The following is a 15,200-nucleotide window of genomic DNA, read 5'->3' on the forward strand; positions in this document are numbered from 1 at the left end:
TTGTACAAATGCTTTTTTTTTTTTAAACTAAAAATGAGATGCTACAGATACTCCTTTTTGTAATTCTTTTGTTATTTATTTTTAATGTAGGGTGCCAACATGCTCATTTTCTAATAAAGCACAAACTCTGCTCTCCTTTATTGGCTACTGGGGGCTCGTACAATGTTACAGGTTAGTTTAAAATATCCACCATAAAATAAATGCATTTGCTCTTTTAAATGTGCAAAACAGCAAAAGGCAATGTGTCTATGATATCACAGCTGTCAGGAATTCATATAGGTCCAATCCACTGGGGAGTAAGTTATGTTAAATATACCGCATGCTTTTCTTTTAGATTATCTTCCTTCCATTTCAGTGAGAGATTTGCCAAAATTAGGAATAGTAAACAGGGCTCTGGCCTTTTCCTGCTCCATATTCAATTCTGATAACCAAAAATGTCCTAGGTTAAAACACAAACAGAATTTAAAAATAAATATAGCTCCTTCTCCCCCCTCCCCATCAAAGTAGAAGATTCATATTTACCATTTGTTTCAGAATATTCTGAATTCATTGTTAGGTTACAGCTGTGCCTCAGAATTCCATAGAACAGGTCGCCCCAACTGACTAAGAGTTAGTGGATTTATAATGAGAATTCTTTTTAAGCAAAAAAATAAAATAAAATACTGAATAGTTAAAGGACACAGAGCGATTCAAGCTTCCTGCAGTCAACAGCAAGTTGAACAGTGGATGGAAAGCACTAGTAAAATCATTATGTGATACATGCTACCACAAATCACAATGGGTTGGTTATTGTGCCTCTTCACAGGATTTGTTGCAATTTGAAGCCAACTGTTAACAATAGATGTAATTTCAGCAACTCATTGTGAATGATGAACCTATTTTACACTTATCAAAGATTTGTATTCAATTTACAACAAACCCACACGCATTTCTCCAGAACAGACCATTACACCAACTACCAACTGTCAACACTGGGGACCACACTTTTGAAACAAGAATCAAGGGTGTTGCACTTTACAACCTAATCCCAGAGCCCAAAACCAATCATTAAATCACAGAAACTGTTGATGTGATTGATTTAAAGAAAAGAAAAACAAACAAAAACAAGATCCTTAAAAACCCTCCACACCCAAAAGCTGAAATAGTTTATGGACTGATTTAAAACAAATCATACCTAAACACAACAGCAGAGCAAATATCTGTGCTGTGCTTCACTCAGTATCACTTTATCAAAAAGGTAATGCCTACAGAAATATAAAAGTATGCTTTCTTTAAAAAAAAAAAAAAAAACACCAGTAGAATGACAGAAATATTGTCAAAACATTAGAAAAACTGGGTTTTCAAACATAAGATAATTAATGGTATGTTCCAGGATGGTGAAAAGAGAAAGAGCTCTTTCAGTCTCCTACAGTCAATACAAGAAGATTCTCACATTGCATTTAGCAATTTACCAACAACCTCTCCTTTCTTGATACAAAATTTCAATTCTGTGGTTTGAGAGGGTTAGATTTTATGCACATTTTATTACATGAAGTAAAAAAGAACTCAGAATATCCACAAGCATAATCAATACCAAACCTTCTGGTTTGTTGCCAAGCTCACCAGAGAAGGCATTCTATTTTAACTTCCAGACTCTTATTCATTGAAAAAATTACCATGAAGCCTGCTACATAAAACATGACTTGGACTGAAATGTTTCTATTATAAATCGAGGTAGGAGATCATTACCAGTAATTCACTACTGGATAACATTAGATTAAATGCAACTGTTTTCTATACCATACAGTACGTATCACAAAGTACTTTACACAAAGAGTGTCCAATCCAGTGCCCACTGAGGTCAATGGAAGAATTCTTACTGATTTCGATGGCTAGTGAATTATGCCCTAATACAATTAGAGAATTATAAATTGCAACGAGCAATTTTAAAGGGTGACACAGATCGTGTGATATAAACAAGGGAGAGGAAAAAAAATATGGATACTTGGGGCTTGTCTTTACTGGCAAGTTTATACTGGCATTAGAAAAGGTTCAGAGAAGGGCAACTAAAATGACTAGGGGTTTGGAACGTGTCCCATATGAGGAGAAATTAAAGAGGCTAGGGCTTTTCAGCTTGGAAAAGAGGAGACTAAGTGGGGATATGATAGAGGTATAAAAAATCATGAGTGATGTGGAGAAAGTGGATAAGTAAAAGTTTTTTACTTGTTCCCATAATATAAGAACTAGGGGCCACCAAATAAAATTAATGGGCAGCAGGTTTAAAACAAATAAAAGGAAGTTCTTCTTCACACAGCGCACAGTCAACTTGTGAAACTCCTTGCCTGAGGAGGTTGTGAAGGTTAGGACTATAACAGGGTTTAAAATAGAACTGGATAAATTTCTGGAGGTGAAGTCCATTAATGGCTATTAGCCAGGATGGGTAAGGAATGGTGTCCCTAGCCTCTGTTTGTCAGAGAGTGGTGATGAACGGCAGGAGAGAGATCACTTGATCATTACCTGTTATGTTCACTCCCTCTGGGGCACCTGGCATTGGCCACTGTTGGTAGACAGGATACTGGGCTGGATGGACCTTTGGTCTGACCCAGTATGGCCATTCTTATGTTCTTAAGTTAACTAGTTATAATTCAAGTCCCATCCACGCACAAAAATCTTTAACTCAAATGCAGTGGTGCTTTTAATTCAAGTTATCTGCCCCATCAGCTGCTAACACAACCACTCTGTGATGTGGATACAGGTAGTGCCCTTCTCCTCCAGTGCCCTCCTGCAATTCCCCTTGGGTTCCCAGAAAGGACAGGTAAGTTTTCCCACAATTCACTGAGAAAGCACTCATACAGCAGCTCGGCTTAGTGCAGCACTAAGTACCATGGGACGTGTCCTAAAAGTCTTAGCACCACACACGAGAGTTCAGTGCCTGTGTAAATGCAGCAATTTGAGTTCTATTTCAGTGTGACTGATCTCACTAGAGCTAAGCAAACTTGAGAGCCTCAGTTCAAGTGCAGATAACTTGAGTTAACGCTGCAGTGGATATGCCCTAGATCAGGGGTTCTCACAACATAATTTTTGGTGGCCTCAGCGTGTGGCCACTAGTTCTTACTGATGGCCGCTCTGCGAATTTTTCCTAAAATACTTAATTAACTTCAGGAAAAAACAAATAAATATGCAAATATATACATGTCATTCTAATTTATTTATATAGGGATTTTTTGCAGACTCAATAACAACAATAATGTACAGTTGTCTCTATTCTTTACTGGACCTGAACAGAATAGAAACAAAAATAAGATGCTGTGAATGTTTTGATTTATTTTTAAGATTGCTAGTTAGTAAGTCTACTACTGTGAAAAGTGATATTTGTATAATATCACTTTTCACAGCAGGCTTACTTAGCCCTGGCATGCTGGGGGGCAAATTAAGCCCTGGATGAGGAGGTGGGTAAGGGGGGGGGGGTCGAGGTGATGGCAGGGGATGAGTCCAGGGATGGCGCCCAAAACCTTGAGGCTGGGGAACAGAGCCCGCCACCACATGTCCAGAGCATGCCACCCACCACCCCAGGGCAGAAGCCTGAAGCCTGAGCCACACCACCCCTGGGAAGGTGGGGAACTCACACTGGTTGCCTGCTCCTATTGTGTTTGAAGCTCTGGAAGTGGGTAGGGACCAACCCCTGAAGGCAGCCCCAGAGGAGGAGCTGCTGCTTTGCCAACACCCCCTCCCCATCACAGCCCAGGAGGCTGTGGCCTCAAGAAAAACCCCTGGTAGCCGCATGCGGCCACTGTGGTCACATTTTAGAAACGCTGAGCAAGAGAGTGGAAGGTTGTTTCAGATGTCTAGGGCGGAGGAGAAGCTGTCTTTTCACAAACATACCTCATCCACAAGAAGGAGACAAATTTAGGTGAATTGAAGAAAAATAATAAAAGATGTAGAGTTTATATTTTAGAGCAGAAATTTACTTTACATTAAATCATATGCCCTCCCCCAAATCAGGCACTATGATATTCCTAAAAAGAAACCAAAATAACATTTATATAACTATCTGGAGAAGAGAAGCAGGGAGAAGCAAGAGAAACTAAAATTTTGCCCTTAAAACAACCTCGCTTTAGCATCCAAACAATCCAAAACAATGCAATAAAAACAAAATAAAGCTAGAGCAGATGGAATTGAGGGCTTGTCTACACTGGCAATTTACAGCACTGCAACTTTCTTGCTCAAGGGTGTGAAAAAAACACCCCTCCCGCCCCCAACACAACAAGTTTCAGTGCTGTAAAGTGCAAGTGTAACCAGTGCACCAGTGCTGGTAGCTACACCCCTCCTGGAGGTGGGTGTAGCTATGCCGCAACCACACAAGCCATGTTAAAGAACTGCCGCAGCAACGCCGTTGCCGGTGTAGACTAGCCCGAAGATAAAAAGGACCAAAATGGCTTATTATTGTTAAACATCATGGATATTTTCCTCATGTGGAGTGGAGGTGCTTTTGTAGCATATGAAGTCAAAGCAAGTACGCTAAGGGCAAGTACACTGTCTACAGTGGCAAGTTACAGCGCTGCAACTTTCTCGCTCAGGGGTGTGAAAAGAAACCCCCTTGAGCGCAGCAAGTTTCAGTGCTGTAAAGTGCAAGTGTAGACAGTGCACTAGTGCTGGGACCTACGCCCCTCGTGGAGGTGGTTTTTTTTGTGGTGTGCTGCTACCACACAAGGCACATTAAAGCGCTGCCACGGCAGCTCTTTAGTGTTGCCAGTGTAGACTAGACCTAAGCAAGAATATCGCAGTAGCTTCAGTCAGAGCCAAAAACTTGTGTCTTGTTTTCGCATTCTGCAGTTTTACACAATCAGTAAATGAGTTTCAGCCATAGGCAAGTGGTTCAGCATGTCCTTATGACCTGAAGAAGAACAGAAGTGATTTATCCTCTACGTAGTCCTAAACAGTGGGAAAGGGTCAGCTGCATGTCAGATACTCTTACATTTGCTTGTTCCTGGAATGGAAGAAAGTTCAAGGGTTGGAACCTTGTGCAAGGAGCCCAGTGCAAGTCTTCGGGGAGACGGGGGGAGAAAAGCATCTCCTCTTTACTTCTGATGTTCTGGGATTTTCTAGTCTTTTGTTTAAGTGTTTCCTCTAATTGTTTTTCTCTTTTATTCTAGATAACTTTGTCGCACGAGAAAGACTACCGCCATATTTGCAGCTGGACAGCAAGACAAAAGAACAACATCCTGGTCAGCCATCTCCAGTGCTGGTCTATAGAAAGAGGCACAATGGGTGGCTGAGGAGTGCAACTGAATCCTCTTGTTCATTAGACAGTAATGTCATCATCTCCATCAACACAGATAACTCTGCTGCTCCTTGATCAGAGAAGAAGATTCTACATCTGCCCCATAACGTTTTGCCCAGGTCCAGCACACAGAAGTCTCCAATAGCATTGTGATGGGGGAGGTAAGCGAAAAGTGGTCCGACTGTTCCTGTTTGGCTGTTGTTCAGTACCAAAGACTGAAAGGCCAACTTGTTTTTCATTCAGCAACAGGAAAGCCTGCTTCATGGAGTGTTAAGTTAAACTTTTTTTTAAAAAAGGGGGGAAAAAATGAGGGAAAATATGCCTGGTCACATTAAAAATAGTAGCAGCCTGAATTCTTATTGAATCTATAAATTAAAATACATTTAACACTTACACTAATTCTTTAAGGAAATAAAAAGTCTCCATATTAGGATGTGTTTTAGTAATCTAAAATAAATTACCGTCCATTCAAATTTCAGCACAGTAGAGACCTATTACTCACGACATCTCATTTGCTAACCATGTAAGATTTACAGTATCTTTTCTTCCCTGAATGACAGGCCTCGGTTACCAACCTGAATGTATTTCATTTGTTATAGAGCTTCCTGTTCCCAGTGGGGGAAGAAAAATCCATGAGGCAAATATTTAGCTCCAGGCACCAGGCCAATACAGCAACAGAAAGTTTTACACTTGTGCCAAGATTTCTTGGTTTCTTTTTAAAATGAAAATCGTGACAATTATCTTGATGCTTCTTGATGAATCAGATCTGTCTGTAAGAGAAAAGACTTTTTTGGTTTGAAATACACTGGGGAGGGGAGAGGGGCAGCTTATGTACCGATTTTAAAACTAATGTGCTTGTGTGAAAACATTCGTAACCAGTCAACCCACAGAGACTTTCAGTAAGTAAGCCTGAAATGCCCATTGAAAAAAAGCTACAGAATTTCACAAAGGGAATGAATTTAAGGATACTTTTCCAAATATACACTGATTGTTTGCTTTGTTCAACATTTTCCAGTTTGCATTGTGCATTTGACTAGCTTACAGCTCCAATCCTTGATCATGTCAGCATTTCAAAAAACATCTCACCACAACTTGAAACTTTAACTGAGCTTAAAAAAAATAAAAAGGAAAAAGAGAAATGCAGCACTTCACATGTCCTACCCGTGCTGCTTTCTGCCACAATACTAAGCCAAAGACTATTTTGTTGATTCTTTGCCTTGTCTGTGCTAGATTCTCTCTTACATTTTCCCAGAGTTACTACCACTGGTGCAGCTCTCCCAGCCATACTACAAGTGTCAACTGGCTACCAGTAATTTTTAAACCACTGAATTTCCTAAATCTGCTCATAGCAGGTTCAAAGACACGGGCTTTGTCTTCATTAGGAAAAAAGATGTATTTTAACATGTTAGCTAACGCGTATTCGCCAACATGTCAAATCCTAACATACAACAAATTCAAGTTTGAGGTAAGCCGTAGGCAAACTCGAAGGCTAGGGTTTACGTTAACCAGCTAATGCATTAAAATGAAAACTTGCCATGTCTACATTATGATTTTAACACATTAGCTAATACATGTTTTTTAAAATCCACCTTTTTTCCTAGAGAAGACCAGGACACACAGGTTAAGACACCAATGGTTAGCAGCAGCCAGTCTGCACTAGCATACCCCCTGCTGTGGCCGCAAATGTAGGAAATTTTAGGGGAAAATGTCTGTGCAAGCAAATCTTTAGCAGCTTCAGTATTGTATTTGTATTTCTTTTTTTTTTCTCCCCAGAGATATGCGATGTCCTCTCTGCTCACAGTGCTTTGTTCTTAATACCCTTAAATCATTCTATTTGACAAAATTAAAAAACAAGATTTGTAATGAGGTTACTTTTATTAATTGTTATGCAGCACATACTCCAAACCCCCACAGCCTGATAAAGACATAAATCGGGTCATTTTGACAGTCTTGTTTCCAATTCAGTATTACTGAAACTTACTATTACTGTCAGGCTGACAGCAAAATCAATGGAGACACAATTAGCAAGGAGGAGACCTCAGTTTGACAAAAACCAGGAGAGCCCTCATTGCCAGCTTTCCTGAAGCAGCAGTTTTTCAGCTTTCACCTGTCTCTCATTGCTCCAGACACAATACATCGTCCACATCCCCCTTGTTTACATGGTCACTATACAGAAGCTTGTCTTTTTCAAATGAAGGAGAAATGGGATTCTGAAGCCAGATACTCTGCATCGCTTCAATGTGTGTGCAGATCTTTACAGTTTACAACTCTGTACCCCAGTCAGAACATACCATCCTTAGACAGAAATATTAAACACTATTTTGTAGCGTGTCAAACAGTTTCTGCAAAGATTTTTGTTATAAAAGAATCCCCATTCCCAAAACTTAACAACCATGTAAAAGAAGCAGTGAGAGATAAAAAGATTTCCTTTAAAAAGTGGAAGTCAAATCCTAGTGAGGCAAATAGAAAGGAGCATAAACACTGCCAAATTAAGTGCAAGAGTGTAATAAGAAAAGCCAAAGAGGAGTTTGAAGAACGGCTAGCCAAAAACTCCAAAGGTAATAACAAAATGTTTTTAAGTACATCAGAAGCAGAAAGCCTGCTAAACAACCAGTGGGGCCTCTTGATGATCAAGATACAAAAGGAGCGCTTAAAGACAATAAAGTCATTGCGGAGAAATTAAATGGATTCTTTGCTTCAGTCTTCACAGCTGAGGATGTTAGGGAGATTCCCAAACCTGAGCCGGCTTTCGTAGGTGACAAATCTGAGGAACTGTCACAGATTGAAGTGTCACTAGAGGAGATTTTGGAATTAATTGATAAACTCAACATAAACAAGTCACCGGGACCAAATGGCATTCACCCAAGAGTTCTGAAAGAACTCAAATGTGAAGTTGCGGAACTATTAACTAAAGTTTATAACCTGTCCTTTAAATCGGCTTCGGTACCCAATGACTGGAAGTTAGCTAATGTAACACCAATATTTTAAAAGGGCTCTAGAGGTGATCCCGGCAATTACAGACCGGTAAGTCTAATGTCTGTACCGGGCAAATTAGTCAAAACAATAGTTAAGAATAAAATTGTAAGACACATAGAAAAACAAACTGTTGAGCAATAGTCAACATGCTTTCTGTAAAGGGAAATCGTGTCTTACTAATCTATTAGAGTTCTTTGAAGGGGTCAACAAACACATGGACGAGGGGGATCCAGTGGACATAGTGTACTTAGATTTCCAGAAAGCCTTTGACAAGGTCCCTCACCAAAGGCTCTTACATAAATTAAGCTGTCATGGGATAAAAGGGAAGGTCCTTTCATGGATTGAGAATTGGTTAAAAGACAGGGAACAAAGGGTAGGAATTAATGGTAAATTCTCAGAATGGAGAGGGGTAACTAGTGGTGTTTCCCAAGGGTCAGTCCTAGGACCAATCCTATTCAACTTATTCATAAATGATCTGGAGAAAGGGGTAAACAGTGAGGTGGCAAAGTTTGCAGATGATACTAAACAGCTCAAGATAGTTAAGACCAAAGCAGACTGTGAAGAACTTCAAAAAAGATCTCACAAAACTAAGTGATTGGGCAACAAAATGGCAAATGAAATTTAATGTGGATAAATGTAAAGTAAAGTAATGCACATTGGAAAAAATAACCCCAACTATACATACATTATGATGGGGGATAATTTAGCTACAACGAGTCAGGAAAAAGATCTTGGAGTCATCGTAGATAGTTCTCTGAAGATGTCCCCACAGTGTGCAGAGGCGGTCAAAAAAGCAAACAGGATGTTAGGAATAATTAAAAAGGGGATAGAGAATAAGACTGAATATATTATTGCCCTTATATAAATCAATGGTACGCCCACATCTCGAATACTGCGTACAGATGTGGTCTCCTCATCTCAAAAAAGATATACTGGGACTAGAAAAGGTTCAGAAAAGGGCAACTAAAATGATTAGGGGTTTGGAGAGGGTCCCATATGAGGAGAAATTAAAGAGGCTAGGGCTTTTCAGCTTGGAAAAGAGGAGACTAAGTGGGGATATGATAGAGGTATATAAAATCATGAGTGATGTTGAGAAAGCGGATAAGGAAAAGTTATTTACTTATTCCCATAATACAAGAATTAGGGGTCACCAAATGAAATTAATAGGCAGCAGGTTTAAAACAAATAAAAGGAAGTTTTTCTTCACGCAGTGCACAGTCAACTTGTGAAACTCCTTACCTGAGGAGGTTGTGAAGGCTAGGACTATAACAGTGTTTAAAAGAGAACTGGATAAATTCATGGTGGTTAAGTCCATAAATGGCTACTAGCCAGGATGGGTAAGGAATGGTGTCCCTAGCCTCTGTTTGTCAGAGGATGGAGATGGATGGCAGGAGAGAGATCACTTGATGATTGCCTGTTAGGTTCACTCTCTCTGGGGCACCTGGCATTGGCCACTGTCGGTAGACAGGATACTGGGCTTGATGGACCTTTGGTCTGACCTGGTACGGCCGTTCTTATGTACCTTTACTTTTGTGCAGCTGCTATTATTCCAACCATTAGACCAAACATGCAAACGGATGTATCCTGCAATTATCCTTTCTATTTTTATCATAAAAGTTTTAAAACTCACACCACTACACAATTAGGAGAGTAAAATCATTTCTAAAATGGAAACAACTTCATCTCTATTAATATACTGCTTACTAAGGATTTGTTTTGAGTCCATTTTGTCCATCCGGGACTCTTGACTTCAGAAGGAGGGAAATCTTCAAGCTGTTTTTAAGTATGCACATAGTAATCTGTTTTGATAGCAATTTTTCTTCTCCCTTCGGACATGCTGCTACTTTGAGGTTTCCCTTCTACTGGAGCTAAACAGGACTGATGCCCAAAACCATATTTCATATAGTCACCAATAGGAGAAGACAGGAAAGAAAAAAAAATCAAACATAGTATATTATTAATGCATTATTATATTATTAGTGGTTGAGTTATTCTATTTCTATTAGTTTTAAGTGGATTCTTATGATATGATTAACTATACTATTACATTTGACCTCCTTGAGACCTCTTACTGCCATGTTCATATATTGTTTATATTTCATATAGTAATTGGCCTGCAGCAGATATGGGCAAGCAACAGAGGTCCATATAAGTCTTTCACTTGTATATAGGGTGACCAGATCACATTGGGCGAGCAGGGGGAAGGAGACAGACAGAAACAGGTGTACAGCCTCGACCGGAGCCAGATCTTCCTGTTGGGGGTGGGCCCATGCTGCGCCATACAGCTCCCCTGCCCAGAGCCCCCCCTACAACTCTTCCACCACAAATGCACAGTGCTCTGCACACACAACCCGCCCAGCGTCCCCCTGTCCATAGCCCCACCACAACTGCCCAGCACCCAACACAGAACCCCCCACTCGCTAGTTTCCCAATACAGACAGATTTTCCCTCCCTCCCAGTGCCCTTCCCCACATTCCCACCACCACACCTACACAATGCCCCACAAAGACCCGCACTGCCCAGTGCCCTGACACACACACACACACACACACGTCTCCCCCACTGCCCACCACCCCCCAACAGGCCTCCACTGATGATGCTGAAGGTAGCCAAAGCCAGTCCTAAGAATATAAAATAGTGTGGTCAGCCTCTGACCTCAGAGTTTACAGTCTAACTCAACAAGACAAAGACTGAGAGGGAAACAAGACACAGAGGCCTGGTCTTCAATAGGAAAAAAGGTATGTTCTTAACTCATGTTGTTAGTTACCACAGGTTGGCTAACGCGAATTAAGAATACACCGTTTTTCCTAGTGAAGACACATCCAGAAATGTGAAATGACGTGCCCACATTCACACAGTAGGTTAGCGACAGAGCTGGAATTAGAATCCAGATCTCACAAGCCCCAGTTTAGTGCCCTATCCGCTAAATCATATGGTCTCCATGTGACAGCAATCCTAAGGATGCAAAGCAGGCACATAACTGAATGTCCCTCTCTTTGGCCTTGCCTTTTTTTTTTTTTTTTTAAACCAGGCTGAAGTAACTTCACAGTGTTCTCATCAATTTATCATTATCATCATTGTTTATTATTTGCAGTGCAGTAGTGCTTAAGAGCAACAAACAGGTGCCAGGGCCCCACTTTGCTAGACACTGCACAAGAACATTACAAAGATGAAGCCTCTGCCCCAAACAGGGATGGATATAGTCTCCCAATGCAATGGGTGAACTGTGCTAAGCTGCCGAGGGGGCAACCAACCACCCACAGAAGCCCCTCCATCCTGGCACTGCAACCCTAATCCCAGCCCAGTACAGGGTGAGCAGGAGATGGAGAGCAAGCCCTCCCCAAACTCACTCTGCAGTAGTGGTGCCTATCCCACAGGGCTGGACCTGGCTCCCTTCTCCGGGTATCATCACTTGGTGCATGGGGTCACAGCACTGCTCAGGTTTGGTTCAGCCTCCCTTGCACTGTGATTCCATGTTTGCCTATTTTTGCACCCTTGCTTTCATGATTTCACTGAGTGCAAGTGAACCGTTGTACCCACACCAGGCAAAAAAGGCAAGGTTTTCAATCAAGTTAGCTTCGCACTCAATAAGACACAAGCGAACATAGCTGAAGGCATATTAGCAGGCCATGCTGTAGCCTAGGCTTCACTCCAAACTCTGCCCATTTAGTATGTTAAAAGCAGTGTGACGTGTCTACTCTAGACATTTAAATGTGTTAGTTAGCACGTTACATATGCAAACTTCACACCTCCAGACAAAGATAAATCAATGAAATACTGTAGACTCCTTCCTCTTCTATTAGAGCTCTCAAAAGAGTTTCACCTCAGGATGTCCCTTTTCATTTCAACTCATGTCTCAGCCACCATCCTTTCTGTCCAAGACTAGGTAACAATTTCTTTAAAAACACCACCAAATAATTCATATGGTAGAGGCAACATGATGTACTTCTTCCTGATCTTCCACTAGCCATTAATACAACTCTAATCAGCGTAATTAAGGGCAAAAACTGGTCCAACGAATCTCCATTTTTGATAGTGATGCATGAGAAGGAAAACAAACAAAAAACAGTTTGATGCTCAGATCTCACTCTTTTTTTCCTTGTAGACTGAACTTGTTTTAGAGTCATTTGTTTAACCAGAACTCCTCTTTAATTTGAATCTCACATCAGACATAATATTCACAAACTCAAGACAATCAGTTTTTTCCTTCTCTAGTGTATCACACAGTTGCCAGTTTGCATTTAATGTAAATGTGATTGTTACATGTAATATCCAGGATCTCTCTCACACACAACTTATCTAAAACAAAAAAGGACATATCAGCCAAAGCATGCCCATTCTAAGTGTATATAGAAGTCACAGATTTTGTTAAAGGTAAAATTCTAGCTCTCAAGAAGCATTTCACCAGGGAATAATCCAGTGATGCACTATATTTACTACTATTTTTTATGTGCACACAGCATAAAGATTTTCTGTTCTATCGGGCACATTCACAATGGAATGTCCAAGTGGGATGGATAGATCAGTCATCAGGATAACCATTACATTAAGTCAAGAAACAAGCAACTATGGATTCCACTGACATAGAACTGCAACCAGATTCATCAAAAAATCGCCATGCACCATATATCAGAGAAAGAAGGGAACTCTTGGTTCATAGCAATAAGGTCTAGCTGAGGTTAGCTCATTGAAATCTCACTGACTGCAAATGTCACAATACTAACAAATAAAAGGTCATACTTTCCAGATTATAACCTGTGGTCTAATCCTCTCTGACAGCTGTTTATTAATAAAATGAAGATAAAAACCCCTAATCACTCTCTGTCTAGAATGTCAATTTGGTTTCTGACATGGCTGTCCTTAATGCTGGGTTGTAGTCATAATTACAAGACTACGTAACAAGTAACAGTGGTTGGCCTGGTTATGTTGGGGCATTTGGATGTTTACCAATATTTCACCAGTAAAAATAAATAGCAGCCACAAAAATCAGCCTAGATTAATTGCACCAGATTGTCAAGCATACCACAATGACAGAAAAATCATCAACATACTAAAGCCAAGTCAATAGTTTGCTGTATTTGGTTCCAGAACTCTTGTATTACCTCAGATGAGGCAGCCTGTTCTTTTCAATAAGAGTGTGAAATAATTATAATGCTGACAGGGGACTTGGTAGTTGTATAAATTTTATGTTAATCAAAATCTAAACGCAGTTTAAAAATAAAACCTTAGAGCTAAATTCATGGTACAATTTAAAAAAAAAAAACCTCAATTTTACTTCAATGTGTAATTCTCTCAATTGTCCCAAATTTCACCCAGTATAACTGGTTCTGCATCCCAGATTCTTACAAAGATGCCTGAAGGTCCTACATTGTTGGATTGACTATTACATTTGACGCACTCTACAGAGAGCTAGCTAAAGAACTAGTTAGAACAGAGGTGGGCAAACTACGGCCCGGGGGCAACATCCAGCCCACGGGACCATTCTGCCTAGCCCCATAGCTCCTGGCCTGGGAGGCTAGCCCCGAGCCCCTCCCCTACTGTTCCCCCTCCCCTGCAGCCACACCGCTGCGCAGGCAGCGCTCTGGGCAGCAGGGCTGCGTGCTCCTGTAGGGCAGCACGGCAGCGTGTCTGGCTCCAGCCGGTGCGGCTGCCAGAGCAGCATGATAAGGGGGCCAGGGCCAGGGGGTGGGGAGTTGGATAAGGGGCAGGGGGACCCAGGGGGGGGGCAGTCAGGGGACAGGGAGCAGGGGGCGGTTGGATGGGGCGGAGGTTCTGAGAGGGGCAGTCAGGGGGCAGGAAGTGGGAGGAGTCAGATAGGAGGCAGGGGCCAGGCTGTTTGGGGAACCACAGCCTTCACTACTCTCCATACAGTTTTGCAACCCCGGGCCAAGAAGTTTGCCCACCCCTGAGTTAGAAGGATCAGAACATACATACACAGCACTGCGGGAAAAACACAGCAAAGTCTCACACCACAGGAAAAAAAAGAGGAAATGAAATTAAAAGCACTTTCTGTCTTCAAAGTGTTGTACGTAAGTCAACTAGTTTAGTCTCAACACCCACGGGACGCAGGCATTCTCTCAATTTAACTGGGAGCCTGCTGTGCTACCTCTGCACCTGAAGGGTACTCCCCTATACTGGAGGAATCCTCAACAAGGCAGAAAGAGCCAGCTTCCATCTCCTTTATGACATTAGAGTAGTGGTTTAATTGGACCACAGGATGGGAATTTAAATCCATCTAACATACATATATACCGGGATAGAACAAACAAAAAATAACTGCCAAGATTTTCAAAAAATGGAGGCTCCTAAGGGCTTGTCTACATGGCAAAATTGACTGGGATAGCTATAGCAAAATAATTATTCCAAAGTGAATAAATACACTTTGGAACCAGCCTTACTCCAGATTACATGGAAACAGGGAAGGCAGGTTCTGAGTCTAGTCTTTGCTTCCTGGCTCTGGCATTTTGGAGTCTGCTCTGATCTGGTCTCCTGTCACAATAAAGGGACTTCTGACTTTTCTGTGCACTTGCATTGTAATTTCTTCTGTTCAACCAACAGCACAGCCTTTCTTTGGCATTACCCAGGGGGTGAAGATCGAAAAAATTCTTGTGTTAGAATTTTAAAAGAATGCTTCATGTGAACATCTTATTTATAAGATTAATGACAAAATTAAGGAGTCTATGGGGAAAATAGACCTGTTAACATAAAGGAAAACATAGATGTTCAAGTGAAAGGCATGTGAGATTGCTCATGAGGTGATGTTGCAGTCTAGGACTTTGTTTTAACGTGTGTATTGGTGGTTCTCCATTAAACATATGCATAGTTTTGTGCTAATGTTTTAAAACAAATTATTTAGATCTTTTTATATACAATAATATGCAGTTTCTGATTCTCTAAATTGGAGACACACACACATATCCCTGGCCTAATTTAGGATTTAATCCCAAATTGACCTGTACACCCC

The 15,200-nt window shown here is 41.0% G+C and overlaps 1 protein-coding gene and 1 long non-coding RNA gene across 4 annotated transcripts in view; one reads left to right on the forward strand and one right to left on the reverse strand.

The window, feature by feature from the left end:
• The window catches only part of NHSL1 (NHS like 1), a 242,955-nt gene that overhangs the window by 203,239 nt on the left and 24,516 nt on the right, over positions 1 to 15,200 (reverse strand). The gene's annotated exons all lie outside the window — the stretch shown is intronic.
• On the forward strand, positions 580 to 6,394 carry LOC123366941. Its single transcript, XR_006578230.1, has 3 exons — positions 580 to 609; positions 5,133 to 5,421; positions 5,860 to 6,394. It is a non-coding gene; the product is annotated as an uncharacterized LOC123366941 (long non-coding RNA).

Source organism: Mauremys mutica, chromosome 3 (genome assembly GCF_020497125.1).
Source record: "Mauremys mutica isolate MM-2020 ecotype Southern chromosome 3, ASM2049712v1, whole genome shotgun sequence".
Taxonomy (NCBI): domain Eukaryota; kingdom Metazoa; phylum Chordata; order Testudines; family Geoemydidae; genus Mauremys; species Mauremys mutica.